Here is a 15,374-nt window from a genome sequence, read left to right as displayed (position 1 = left end):
GTTCAAGCCAAACTATAATCATACACACAACTATGCTTTATATCAGAACAGTGCTTTGATCTATAGGGAACACTGCTGTTTGACTATCTCCCTATTAATTATTATCAGACTAACCCATGCCTGTTACATTAATCCCATTTACCCCAATCCACAGTGTCTATGCCATGTTTATACCTGAGCTCAATTCACTTTAGTTTAACATCAGTCAGACTACTGCACCTTCCACAATAGACACTCTAAGCTCAGAAAGCTCTGGCTTCATTCAGATGTTTGTTTGTGGTGCTGACACTATTGTATGTGACATAACTTTGCATATAATATTACACACAGAAACTGGACAACCTGAGCTCAGACAGACAGCACCCAAAAGACAAAAAAAGGATGATTTATGAGTCAGTTGTTGTTTCCCCCACTTCTTAAATTCATCAAACATCAGCATGTTTAGCATTGAAAACTATCAATTCAATTACAGAATGAGTAATCATTTTTCTGTTCACAAAGATGTGTAGATATAGTTTGGTATTTCTTTGTCTCAGGGTATGGATTGTTTTTGTCACATATTTTACTGGTAGGTTTTCAGTTCCCAGGTGTCTACAGTGCCTCTAAGAGTTGTGTGTAATAGCACAGAAAATGGTTAATGGTCTCCTGTGACTTAAAAGAAAAAAGTTGCACAAAAGAAATGCAAAGGCAGAATCTTTATGTATTTCCAAGGAAAGAGCATAGCCCGAAAATACCCTATAGAAGAAAATGATGTGAATAGTCATCTCCCTCCAAATGACGCCATGGTCTCTGTGAAATGCCAGTGGGTGGTAACCCACACAAACCTGATACTGGTTTGAGATGAACCCTTGAAATGATTTGATTACTTTGCTTCACATAGAACCCAATAATGGGGCTAACTCTCCTTTGCCACTGCAAATAAAAAGACAGCAATCCCAGGTGGGGTGATGTCAGGTCTATGGCAGATCCCCAGTCTCATTCCTCCCACCCCCGCCTCCAGCATCAAGAAGCCCCTCTGTGAACATTCCACAGGGATGATGTTCTGTGGGTACAGAGTGGTTGAGCATGGAGATACAAAACATTGCTGCCCAGCCTCCAACCCCTTGCCCCATGGGCAATCACTGAATATGTTACTGTTGATACCATCACCTTTAGCTTAATTCTTCCTCCTCACTATGAATCCTGACTCCTCAGCAACAGATGACAGTGGGACTGGGGGTGGCCATGGCAATTCAGCTCCTCCAGAAGGCATGCTACCAAAGGACTGGCGGATGCTGCTTCCATGGCTATGTTTAACTTGAATAGCACTGTTGGATTTAAAAGGAGGATAGGCCCCGAAAATATTTGCAACCAACTTCTTGAGCTTTGTTCTGATAGGTGTCTGTGGGTGTGAACAGAAGGCAATTCTGAGGCATATGGTCTCTGTGCTAATGACCCTAGCCACAAGCTCTTTTGCCCAACCCCCCTACCTGTTCCATGGTGAGGGTAGAGATAAAACCCCCCTCCCTTGGCAATGGGATGAGGAAACTCCACACGTACAGACCAACACACTCAGCTTCCCGGTCCCCGTGCAGGAATAAGCTACACGGGGGAGGATTTGGTCCCTCATTTTTGATGACCTGGGCCCTGGCAGTTTAATTATTATGCTGGTCCCAGAATCTCATTAACTTGTTAGAAGAAACAGTCCTGAAAGTTCTCTCTCCCTCTGGCTCCCCTAATTGGGAAATCTGAACATATGTGACATAATATGTAACTTTTCCTGAATTTAGTTTCCTATCAAATTGTATGAATTGAGGGAAATGATCCAGATCCATCCATGCTGGAGTTCTGGGCAGGCAGATGGAATCTAAGGAATAGCAACATAGATGGCTGTAAAAAGGAACCAGTGCAAGTGCGACCTTTTGGGGCAAGGAGCCAGACTCTAGATTATATCATGTACCAATGACTTGATTATTGGAAATGCTAATCAGCAACATAATCCTCCATGTTAAAGTTTAGCCTCTCCATCAGGATGTAGACTGTCAAGCTGGTCTAGCTTGATGCAATTCAAGCAACCACCTAAAAAGCCTCAGTGCCAGCTCCACAGTGCGAGAAAGGCATGCAGCTCGTGAGAGGAATATCTTCCTGGGTGTAATTGTTTCAGTTTGAATGGCGTGAGCTTTCTAAAATTAGCAGTGTTAGTGTTGGCCGCATGCACATAGGACATCCAGGCAGGATCATTTTAACCCTACAGTTTCAGTGTAAGTAGTTTTTAAGGTGAACAAGTTAAAATGCTACAGACCATTTGCGCGCATAGGTGCAGGAAGCTGAGGTGGGGGCTTCTTACTCCCTGCAAGCAGACTAGCTTTGTAGCTCTACAGGAAGGGCAAAGAGCAGGCCTACTAGCCCATGCACCATGTCCCCATGGGCTCACAGTCTGCTGAGTAGGACATATGCTTAGTCCTGCAGCTGGCTAGTGCATATGCTGTGGTCATAAAGACACACATGATGCAGAATGCTTCTTTTCAGGGCCGAAATCATATGTATCCCACTGTGAAATCCCCTCCTCTCCCACTGGCCCAGCACAAGAAATCCTGCTGTGGGAGTTGGGATTCTTGAAGCAGAGAACATATCATTAACCTTTCTTCTGTCTGACAGTTTTCTATGACGCCCTCACTGTAGCATCTCTGTGTAGCTACCAGCATCCTGTTCTCCCCTCAATGCACTGACCATGATAGGATTGGGCCCTACATGTCTAAACAAAAACATATTTTATATATTTACATGGTTCCTGCTAGTTATCTTTGTTGACACAGCACTATAGGCCAGATTCACAGCTGGGGTAAACTGATGTATCTCTACTGGTTTCAATGGAGCTATGGTGATTTACATCGGTTTAGAAACTGGCTCCATATTTTTAACACAGGCGAAAGCTGTTCCAAAAATAACTCCTATATCTGACATCTTATGAACCTGACTTTTGCCAGTCGTTCTGGGGGAGACTGTTCACATTACAAACACGTACATGTTTGCCTGGAATTGAAGTTCAGCCCTCAAGAAATGCCTGATACTTACAGCGATCTTACATTTGTGAATCACCATGGCAGATAGCACTCAGATATATTAAATTAAAGGAGAGTTTCCCAAAGAAATGATTCTCTAAGTGGTGACGTACTTGGTATTAGATTTCAGTTCCCACATCTTAGGGTACAATCCCACATCTATCGGGGATCGATTTATTGCATCTAGTGTAGACACCATAAATCGATCCCCGATCGCTCCGCTGTCGACTCCTGTACTCCACCGCAGCGAGAGGCAGAAGCGGAGTCGATGGGGCAGCGTATCTTAGGTCAATCCCCCACCAGGGTAGACCAGACCTTAGATTGTCAGACTTTGAGTGCACTAAATTCAGCCTGCATGGGAGTAAAGTAGCAGACCACGGTCCAGACCCTCAGTTGTTGTAGATCAGCATAGATCTATTGAAGTCAAAGGACTTGTGCTGATTTATACCAGCTGAGGATCTGGTCCTTTTACTCTTCCACAGAATCTACTGCCATAGACCACAATTTTCAAACATAAAACCATGCTCTAGCCACCTATGTAAAAATGACCTGATTTCCAAAGGTGCCAAGCACCTGCACCTCCTTTCATACAAATTACAGCTCCTCAGCTGGTGTAAACTGTCATTGCTACCACTGAGCTAGAACAATTAATGCAGGCAGAGGTTCTGGGCCATGGAGATTTAAGGCTACTTGTGATCTTCAAATATTTCATGACTGGGACCACTGACTTCAATGGGGTTTCCCCAAAGACTACTTTGGCCGCTACAGATGTAATTGTCCTCTGTGACTTTTGTGAGAAGGAGCTTATTTTAAAAAAACAAAACAAACACCACATCCAAAGCATGCACTAAGCCGATATGACCCCTATGCACCACATGTGAAATGTGAGCATCCCATGGAAAGAGAATAAAATCCATACTCTTTTTAGGAAAGAGAAAACCAATGACTTGATCCTGCAAACCCTTGCTCATGTGAGTAGGCCTTATCCAGATGGATTGTAAGCAATGGGGTTACTCACGTAAATGATTCTGATATCAGGCCCCAAAGAAATAAACATTTTGAGACATTTAGGACCTGATTATCCTCCCATTTACATCAATTATATCAATTCCATTCCGTGGAGCTAGTGTAAAATGGTTATGAAAGGAGACTCAAACTCCTCATTTTGTCATTTACTCCTGTACTATTTGGATATAAGGTTTCTGTATCACAGGGAAAGTCTGGAAAAAATCACAGCTCATGCTCAAATGCAGAAATCAGAACAGGCAGCTGTTCTGCAATACATTTATGGATCTTTACCACAACAACTGAAGGCTCTTGCAGAAACATCATCAGAAATTACGAAGTTATTATTGCCTTCATATGCAGGGGGAGAGACTAAAACAACTATTGAAAATGTCCATGCAAAAGTCCTGACCTATGGGGAGAGCTGGCCCTAAGAGCTCACATTATTGTTAGGAGTGCCTCCCAAAAATCCTGAACTTGGGTTGAAAACCAGAAGAAATAGTTGGGCAAGAGATGAACATAATTAAACAAGGAGCACTAGGATTTAGGAAAATCTATTTTAAAATGCAAATGCACATAAAAAGCAGATAGAAGATTCATGTGAAGTAGCAATAATGTCTTCCCAGATTCCTGACCTGGAAGGTGTTGAACTCATTGTGACAGAGTCCCATTGACAGCTAAACTGCCAGGTGACTCTCCTTGTCTATTGTTAGGCCCCATCCAGCAAAGCATTAAAGTTAAACGCATTCTTAACTGCTTTACTGGATCCAAGCCTTGCTACTCAGTTGTGCTCCTCATTGTACATCAGGTCATTTGTGTTCTTTTGATAGTGAACTATGTTATACCCATGTGAAAAGAGCTTGGGGTTGGGAGTGTATTTGCTGATCCCATGAAAGGAACAAATCAAGTGAACATGGAATCGGTACAGAGCCAGCAAATATAAAACATTTGCTTCCAAAAAAAAAGCGTATTAAATCTATGGACCCCATCCTGCGAGAGGCTGAGCACCCTCAGCTCCCACTGCCTCCTGTGAGAGTTGAGGGTCTCAGCAGTTTACAAGAGTAGGCCCCATCTCGGTCTCATTTGCATGGATTTGCTTCCCCAGACATACTTTTGGTATTTGAAAAGAATGGTATTCCTGTACAACATGTGTCTCAATTTGTAATAATATCCTTCCTGCAGCTGGCTTAGTTTTCCAAGTGTTTCTAAAATGTTACTGTCTTAAATTTGAGCCAACCTACAACAACAAATTATCTAGACGCAAAGTGGCTGAACTGCATTTGTTGGAAGAACACCCCCACCCCCGCTGCATTTCATCTTCCAGTCCTTGTTTTGGACAGTCAAACTGTGTAATATAATCATCCTCTATGGAAGCACATTTTTTTTAAAGTTGTGGAAATTGGGTGGTGTAGAAGGAAACAACTATCTGGTTCAGATTTCTTTGCAAAGTTCTGCAGCCCATCAACAACGTATTGATATTTTAAACCTATGTTTAAAGCAATTTTCAGCTATTTATTTGGAGCCCTTGTGGCTAACTGTAAATCTTTATATTATTATGATTTGTTGCATGCTCATGCTTCAAATATTTATACTCTTTTATGATCCACTTGAGCTGCCCTTTTTAAGTATTTTATCCAAAACCCCCTTTCCCACAGGAATTCTGTAATCTAGCGATGTCCGAATACTGATATAGAAGAAGAGATACATGATGAGATCACTACAGACTTGAATGCTGTCCCCAACTTTCTGAGTTCAATTAAGATGCAAATTTTGCATGATACGGCAGTAGTTTACCAATTACTGCTGAACCAGCAATAAAAATATTGTCTCTATATTTGTAGAAAAGTTTAAACAATGGCAAACTGCAACAATTACTGCTAGTTTAAACTGTTACCAATAATCACAAGGGGCACTCTAAAGCCGCTGGCACTGCACCTGTGAAATGTTCCAGCTATAAGTTATTTGCTCCATACATTCTTGATTGTTATCCCCTCCTCTAACATAATCTGCAAGACTTTTTGGCCACTTTTTGAGACTCTATCCTGTACCCATTAAACTCAATATGTCTAATTCTGTTCTCAGGATTTGATCCTGCATGACTGAAATGAATCAGAGCTTTACCGACACTAGTGGGAGACGGACCAGGCCCTTACATTGGTATAAATCAGGAAAAACTCCACTAAAGTCAGTATAAAACCAGAGAGCGATCAGAATCGGGCCCCCTGGTTGCAGCCTCAGGGTCTTGACTACAATGGGGCTGATTCCTCAAACACATGCCTGTGGAAGTAGGCCTTACATTGGCTTCAGGGTGGCAAGAGTTTGCAGGATCAGGACCTAAAAGTCTTTGTTGTGGCTGCTGCATTTTGATTTGTGTTTTTAATATTAAGAAATCCAAAACATTCGTTTTTTAAAATGTATTTTTTAATATAACCCAAGATCATATAATTTGTGTAAATGGAGTCAGAAATGGTAACATTTGTACAGAAGCAGTAAACAAGTCAACAAACCCGGAACACTTCCGCAGGACTTGTCAAGCATTAACTAAGGAACCCTCACAACAGCCCAGCCACATAACTCAGGATTATTGCCCCCATTTTACAGACAGGGAATCTGAAGCAGAGGGGCAGATTCTGATCTCATTTACATTGTTGTGACTTGACTGACTTCACACCCAGCTACCAGCTTCTGTGCCACTCCATGTATAATATTTTATGCAAATGAGCTAGAGGCAGCTAACATATTTGCAAATAATTTACATATGACCCTAAACTTCAGTTTACGGTCAACACACCCATCCCGGAGCACGGGGCAGGGCGCTATGTGCACAAAACTTGCAGATGTAGCTAGCGTGGGTGTATGGGTGTGTGCTAGCGGGTGCCTGGGGAGGGAGCTTAGTGGGGATGTCTGGGGGGCAGCTGGGGGCACTCCCTAGCCCCTTCTCCTCACCTTCTGCCTGCTGCTGCCTCTTCCCACTGCTGCTGCCAGCTGCTCCTCATTGCTCCTTTTCCATTTGGCTCCAGCAGAGAAAACAGCCTGAGGGGAGACAGAGAGTCAGCGTGCTCAGCCCTGGCACCACAGCAGCTCCTGGAGGCCAAAACCGGCAATAGCAGGCCAGTCCTGCTCAACCCATCAGGTTTCAGCAGAGCTGGGGGAATGCTCCACATTGCTGCCAAATGTGGCAGGGTTGCGATAGAAGTGTGACTCTTGGCAGCCTTGCTTTAGTGCTGTGACATCAAGCAACCTCAGTGTAAACAAGAACAGAGCCTGGCCCAGACAGGTTAAGTGATTTGCTGTAAGTCCCAGAATGAGTCAGTCTTAGAGCGGAGATTAGAAGTGCAGAGTTCCTCTGCTCATACCCTGGCCTAGCTTTTATGCATACTGGCTTATGTGTTCCTCAATGTCACCAGAGTATAAACCAGAGGGCCCCCTTTTCAGTGATATCAGTGGAAGATGGTGCCATGGGGAGTGGGGAGGCCACAAATGCTGATTTTTTTAAAGTAAAACTGAAAATGTTGTGGAGCTTCATTAATCTTTTGATCATGATCTGCAGAGTGTTAAAATCTGAAAGACTTTAAAATGTGTGTGAAATTACACAAAAAATGTATTAAATGAGAACTGGCTAAGAGGAAAAGATTTTGCTTGTTTGTAGGAGACAGGGTTATTAATGTGAGAGGGTAGGAACACAAATTGTTATGTGGAGTGGATTTGCCTCAGCACAAAAAACTTATTCAAGGCCCTACACACTGTGAAACTCTGTTTTAAGGATTTAAGTGAGACATGGGAATGGGATGAATTTTACCCTAGTAGTGCACCAAGGAATGAACAACAACTGTAAGGGCGGGGGAGGGGGCGGGGGACAGGAAGGGACATCAGACATAAGCAACAATCATTTTTGAACTAGCCATAGTTCATCGGCATTGATAGAAGTAGGTAGTAATGAATGTAAATATAAATCAGAAGTTAGGAATCGTAGAAAATTGAATAAGGGAAGCAAAGGGACACAAGAAGAAATCTAACGCCAGCAGAGTTAAGGACATTAAGGAGTTTTTTAAGTATATTAGGGAAAAAAAGAATCCTAACAATAATATTGGTCCATGGGAAAATGATAGAATTATCAATAATGCAGAAAAGGCAGAAGTGTTCAATAAATATTTCTGTTCTGTATTTGGGGAAAAGTAGATGATGTACTCATATCATATGATAACACTTTCCATTCTGCTAGTATCTCAGAAGGATGTTAAACAGAAGCTACTAAAATTAGACATTTTTGAATCAGGAGGTCTAGATAACTTGCATCCAGAATGTAAAAAAAAGCTGGCTGATGAGTTCACTGGACCGTTAATGTTAATTTTCAGTAAGTCTTGGAACTCTGGGGAAGTTCCAGAAGACTGGAAGTTAATGTTGTGCCAATATTTAAAAAGGGTAAACACAATGACCTAGATAATTACAGGCCTGTGAGGCTGACATTGATCCCAGGAAATGTAACGGAGCAGCTGATATGGGACTCGATTAATAAAGAATTAAAGGAGGGTAATATAATGAATGCCAGTCAACGTGGGTTTATGGAAAATAGATCCTGTCAAACTAACTTGCTATCTTTGTTTGATGAGATTACAAGTTTGGTTGATAGAGATGTATAATAGACGTCTGTAGGGCATTTAACTTGGTACTGCATGCCATTTTGTTTTAAAAAACTAGAAAGATATAAACAAACATGGCACACAGTAACTGGTTTGAAAACTGGCTAAATGATAGGTCTCAACATATAATTGTAAACTGGGAATCATCACTGAACAGGTATGTTTCCAGTGAGGTCCCGTGGGGATCAGTTCTTGGCCCTATGACATTTAACATTTTTATTTATGACCTCGAAGAAAAAATAAAATCATCACTAATAAAGTTTGCAAATGACACAAAAATTGGAGGAATGGTAAATAATTTAGAGAACAGGTCACTGATAAAGAGCGATCTGGATCGTTTGGTAAGTTGGGAGCAAGCAAGCAATATGCATTTTAATATGGCTAAATGTAAATGTATAAATCAAGCAACAAAGAATGTAGGCCATACTTACGCAGTGGGGGACTCCATCCTGGGAAACAGTGACTGTGAAAAAGATCTGGGGGTCTTGGTGGATACTCAGCTGAAAATGAGCTCCCAATGTGACACTGTGGTCAACAGGGCAAATGTGGTCCTTGAATGCATAAACAGGGGAATCTTGAGTAGGGTAGAGAAGTCATTCTACTTCTGTATTTGGCACTGGTGCAGCTGCTGCTGGAATACTGTGTTCAGTTCTGGTGACCAGAATTCAAGAAGAATGTTGGTAAATTGGAGAGGGTTCAGAGAAGAGCCACAAGAGTGATTAAAGGATTAAAAAAGCTGCCTTATGGCGATAGACTCAAAGAGCTCCATCTAGTTAGCTTAACGAAGAGAGGGCTAAGAGGTAACTTGATTACAGTCTGGAAGTTGGAACTAGACAAATTCAGACAGGAAGTAAGACCGTAATTCTTTAACGTTCAGAGTAATTAACCATTGGAACAATTTATCAAGTATCATGGTGGATTCTCCATCACTGATGATTTTAAAATCAGGATTGGGTGTTTTTCTAAAAGATCTGCTTTAGGAGTTATTTTGGGGAAGTTTGAAGGCCTGTGTTATACAGGAGTTCAGTCTAGATGATCACAATAATTGCATATGCCCTTGCAATCTATGAATCTTGGCTGTAATCTGTGTGTCTGCCCTCCTGATCTTAATAACACAAAACCATGAGGGAGCGCAGAAGTGAAAAGAAATGCACTTCAGCAAGATCAGGCAAGAAGCTGATCGCTGATGTTAAAAATGTTTAACGTTTAAAAAATAATTGCTCCCTGCCAGGGCACAGACTGCCCAATGGACTCAATCACAGTCCTAAATAGGGAGCAGAAATGCCCTGCCCCATGGATGTGGAACAAATTAAAAAATAATAACCTAAAGCTGACCCTTTACTTTATGGGGTGACAGTCACACCATACCCAACCCCCACTCCATGGAACCAAACACAGGGCCAATTTCTGCTCACTAATGCACACACGTGAATCTGTTCTCATTGGCTTTAAAGGAGAGCTACATATGCATTCAGGGCTCAATATTTATGAAGGTCCCATTGTGCTTGGGGCTGCGTGTGTGTAGGATATAAGGGGGAGAAGAGATTCCATTTATTCTCTCCTTATGTTCCCTTACCTCACCTGGAGCTGGGAGCCATGTCTATAACATCCATACAGTGTGGTCCTATCTGTCTTTGTGCTGCAGTAGTCACAGCTGCTCCTTAGAACCAGATCAGAGCAAAAACCAAAGCAATAAAAAAGGGTAACAAGTGCTATTGCTAGGTAGACAAATTTTCAAAAGTTGCTCCAGATTTTGAGTACCTCCATTTTTGGATGTTCAGCTTGCTTTTCAGAGATGCCAAAGGCCCACAAAATTCCCATGGCAGCATATTCTTGTTCAGCTTTGAGGTGCTATTCAGCACATGACCTGACTCAGTGTAGAAAAGAGAGGAGCCTCCATCCCCACTCTCCTTTCTTTGGGTGGGGTGAGGGGCTCAGAGCAAGATGCTATTGATCATCCTGCACCTGCCCCCAGCCTCTTTTCTTTTCACAGAGCAACATGTGTGACTTTTTGGCAAAAGATTCTATTTTTTTCTTCCCTCTCCTTTACCTGTTGTGTTCCTGGTTTTATCTGCTCTTCCTTTCCCTCTTTTGTGTGGTAGGAATTTCTCCTCCTTATACTTGGATTGTCGTTCCTGTATGAAAGGTGTAAAGCCCAGGAGTGCTGTTAAGAGTGGCCAATGGTCTCACCTGCTAGCTCGGCCGCTACCTGTGGCACCTGTGGGTGGGATTTCTCTCCGATTGCTCTGCCATAGGACTTGCTCTCTGGTAAATTTGGAAGCACTGCAACCCTCGCCTCCTGTTAACTCCCAAGTTCCAGTCAGACTGAGGGACTCTGTGGGTTTCATTTGCTCCATTTTTGCCAATGATTTAGTTGACTTGTGACATACAGGAGTACTAGTAAAAGCCTCGGCTGTATTTGCTGGCTCTAATCACCTGACAAGGATCAGGCTAATAGCCTTGTCAGATGGCAGAAGTCAGGATTTACCAACTCCAGTGGCTAATTTAATAGTATACCCTAGACTAAATGGATAAACTAAATTAGGTTAGAGAAGAGGATCCAGAGTTAGACCTAGTTTAACCTGGTGCAATTTCACTGAAGGCTTTTCTAAGAATAGGTGCAGTTCTTACACAGAGAAGCAATAGCTAGCAGTTGGCATCCTTTCTCCTATTCTTTCCCAGTTTCTCCCAGAAAGTTCTTCCCTAAATATAAAGTTGACAGTAGGGTGACCAGATAGCAAGTGTGAAAAATTGGGATGGGGGTGGGGGTAATAGGTGCCTATATAACAAAAAGCCCCCAAAATCGGGACTGTCCCTATAAAATCGGGACATCTGGTCACCCTAGTTGACAGAGACCATTGCATTATCTACAGGCAAACTCCATTGTATCTTTATGACAATTCAGTAACACAGTTCCCTTACGAGAATACTGTCTCTAGCCCTTGCTCGGCCACACAGAGTAAGTCCCAGGCATGCCTGTTTGGATTTTTAAGGTCTGTACGGGTTACAGCTCCAACTGCTGAGAGTGGGAGGCCAGGGGCTGCATATCTGACCCAATGTTAACAAAAGACCCAGAGCTTGCAGGACATGAATGAAAAAAAAATCCCTTTGAAGTTAATGGGAGTTTGTCGTGGTAAGAACTGTGTAAGGAACTCTGTATTTGAGCCCAGCTGACTTTCTCCCTGAATTTGGGTCCCCTCTGAAATAAAATGTCAGAGCTCTGTGTGCAGAAATGCTTCCCCCGGCTGCAGTGATGTGGTGCCTTTTCTGTAATTTCATGGAGAGGGAAGATAAATCACTCACTGTTCAAAGGGGAAGGTTTTAATGGTAAAGCTTGAACTACTTGAAGAGTTGCTAAAAAGCACCGAGCTATTACAAATAACAGATGACCCCAGCGTGTTTACAGGGCTGAACATGCTCCCATGCCTGCTTCAGCTGCACTCTTGTGGTTTATGACCTCAGCAGAGCCTCCTTGAGAAAATTATGGGCTTGCCTTCGCTCTGGGGCCATTTATGAACCAGGCGTCTTCTGGCGCATCAACAGCTTTCATGTTCATTGCCTGGTTGAATTAAGTACTGTGTTAAAAGATGGAAAGCTCCGCCAGCCCACATCAATGATCACCCGGGACTAAGCTTAATTCTCAGTCGCCATATTGTTTCTGAACAATTTGATGCTGCGGTTGGAGTTGAAGACTGAAAAAAGTAAGAATGGCAAAAATGGTTTTCCTTTAGTGTTTTATACCCTCTCGCTATATATATAGGTGTGTAGCGTTTTATATCACAGAGCTCGCAGCTCAAGTGTCTAAGATGATCACAAACACTATTGTAACTGACTCTGCTTAGGCTGACAGCAGGGTATGAACCCAGGAGGACCTTCAGTGCTCAAAGCATGAGCCTCTACTGCTTGAGGTAAAGGGCTGTAGCTTCATTAATTAGAGGCAGAAGTTGATCCATAAACCTCTTATGTGGACTGGCCCCTAGAAGGAACAAACTCCTCACTCTGCTAGTGTGGGTTACAGTATTATGCAAGGAGTTTTATCTTCTACCTCTCCTGCATGCCTATTCCCTACCTGTAACTTCATCTCAAAGACTATACAAGTAAATAAGCTAATGTGTATTTTCTTAATTCTGTAAAACAGTCCCTGTGCTTTGGGTGCACACAGAGACCATCTTATGGCCTGGACTCCATTATTCTCTAAAACCTTAGAGGGAAATCCTGAAGCATATTATCAGTCTACGTTTGTGCACTGGGCAACATTTTCCTCCTCAGTCTGCATTGTTGTTCCCTTACCTGCAGTGTGAATTTGTCTGATACCCTATGTCTCTGTACTCATGTCCCATGCAGAACTTCTGTTGTCCTCATGGCAAAGCGTGGAAGAACCATAAAGTATATTCAGGGCTGGCACAGAGAATGGTGCCAGCAGAGCTGCCCAGGTCATGGGGGCACTGCAGCGAGGATGAGGTTTAATATGCACATTTAAATGCCACATGGTTGGGAGAATAAGCAGCAGCTAGAGATTTCTGGATGATAACTGAAGCCCCTTGGGAAACGGGAGGTCTCCCTGTGCAATGCTGGGATACATAACTGCTCCCTGCCCTTCCATTTGATATGTAATCTTGACCCACTGTTCCCCTAATTCCCTCCATAAACACTAGTTCTGCACTTCGGCATATAATGCCTGCTCCCCATTCCATGTCTCCACACTACTCTCATGGAAATGAACCCACTTCATCCTCAGCTGGCATGGCATTTGCATGGAGTGGGGTTAGGTGGGGGAGAGAAAGTGTCACACTGCATCTTGGGGCTTTCAGCTGGGAGCAATCACATGGCTTTGCAAGGGGCCATGCATTTGCTTGAGTCAGCCCTGTTTATATAACAGTATAACTGAAGAGGTTGGCAGAAGGGCATTCTAGGTGAGGAGCCTGGGCTCTGGCCCTCTCTTCTGCCTGTTCACCAGAGCCTGGAGTTGCTGATCTTTACGACACATGGCCAGACACTCCTCTGGGAAGACTGACTGAGTGAGGAGGGAGAGGGGGGTCATCGAGAAGTCTGTCATGCAGGGTATGATGGAGGCAGGGCTGTGATGAGAAGGTTTTCTGGGCATGGTGCAAATTTGTTAAACTTGCTCTAATATTCTTTATTAAGGTGTGTGTTTTAAAAACCTCTAATGTGCTTAGAGTACAAGTGCACAGTAAGTCTAATTACATGAATAAACAACCAAACTCTAACACTGGTGTCCAGGGTGAGTTGTTCACCTATCACTGCTGGGTCCAGTTCTCCAATTTTTTAAAATTGTGATAGCTTAAAAAAGGGGAGGAGGGATAGTTACTGGGAGACAACCAGTAATACAGTATAACCTCATAGTTACAGGAATGGAGGTTGTTCATAACTCTGAACAAAACATTATGGTTGTTCTTTCAAAAGTTTATAGCTGAACATTAACTTAATACAGCTTTGAAACTTTACTATGCAGAAGAAAAATGCTGCTTTTCATCATCTTAATTTAAATGAAACAAGCACAGAAACAGTTTCCTTATCTTTTTTTAAAATTTCCCTTTATTTTTTTTAGTTTTCATTTAACACAGTGCTGGGCTGTATTTGCTTTTTTTTTCTGCTACTGCCTAATTGTGTACTTCTGGTTCCAAATGAAGTGTGTGGTTGACTGGTCAGTTCGTAACTCTAGTGTTTGTAACCCTGAGGTTCTACTGACAGTTAAAACAAGCAAGTGAGAGTTAGTAGATATGTGCTGTCTTCCCAATGCTACCACTATTCCTGGCACTGTGGGATCCTGGGCAAATCAAATATCCTCCGTGGCTCAGTCCTTCTATCTGTTTAATGGAGATAATGATACATATACTTTTGTAAAGTACTTTGAGCTCCATAGGTGAAGAGCACTGGATAACGGCAAGAGATTATTACTCACTTTTGATCTGCTAGACTAAAAGGAGGGAGGCAAAAAGTATTAATTATGATTGTATCTCTCCCTAGCTTATTTTAAGGAGAATTCCTCCATATTCTAATATGCTTCCACCAATCTTGCTGCAAAGGAGGCTTTGCTGACTTCACCATATACTCACAGCCCTGGTAGTATCAGGCAGACATACCTGAGGATGAAGCAGTGAAACCGGTGTCCTTACATAAGCTGCCCTCACAGCTTTAAGCTGCGTTCCCAAGCTCATGCTTGTGCATACATTCCCTGCAGTGAATCATCCCCAACTCTTTCTGACCAGCTCCTCTTGTCTGTTTTACAGGAATGCTCACTGACAGGGTACCTTGCATGGAGAAAGGGAGCAGAGCAAACCATGTCACTTCACCGAATGATGCCAGCTGGGCTGCTCACCACCCCGTCTGGCTAAAAGTCAAACAAATAAAGCAGCTTCCTGTCATTAAGTCTCTCAGAGGAAGCCTCAGTCCCACAGGTGCCTTTGGCCCAGAAGACAGCCTATCATGGACCTGCGCAATGTGCTCCGCATTCCCACTACCACCTCCTCTTCTCCTTGGAGGAACATGTTTTCCTCTTGGTTTCTTGCTGGGGAATTTTTCCCTCTGGTTTCAAAAACCACCTGGACCAATGTAGGTTTCCTTCTCTGACTTCAAGGTTCAGATATTTGAGACTGGACAATGATATGGATTTTTTTTTTTCAAAAACTGCTGTGGTTTTGCTGCTACACTAAGAATCGTGATTTGC

At 42.8% G+C, this 15,374-nt stretch overlaps 1 protein-coding gene across 2 annotated transcripts in view; it reads left to right on the top strand.

Annotated features, from left to right (window-relative positions):
- SOBP (sine oculis binding protein homolog) overlaps positions 1–15,026 on the top strand; it is a 135,299-nt gene extending 120,273 nt beyond the window's left edge. For both annotated transcript variants that reach the window (XM_054022535.1, XM_054022534.1), the window contains one exon: positions 14,938–15,026. The gene's annotated coding sequence lies outside the window, so the exon portion shown is untranslated. The remainder of the gene's footprint in view (positions 1–14,937) is intronic.
- The last annotated feature ends 348 nt before the right edge of the window (positions 15,027–15,374 follow it).

The sequence above is a fragment of the Malaclemys terrapin genome, chromosome 3 (assembly GCF_027887155.1).
Source record: "Malaclemys terrapin pileata isolate rMalTer1 chromosome 3, rMalTer1.hap1, whole genome shotgun sequence".
Taxonomy (NCBI): Eukaryota; Metazoa; Chordata; order Testudines; family Emydidae; genus Malaclemys; species Malaclemys terrapin.
The sequence above is the reverse complement of the archived record's forward strand: the minus strand, read 5'-3'. Positions and strand labels throughout refer to the sequence as shown.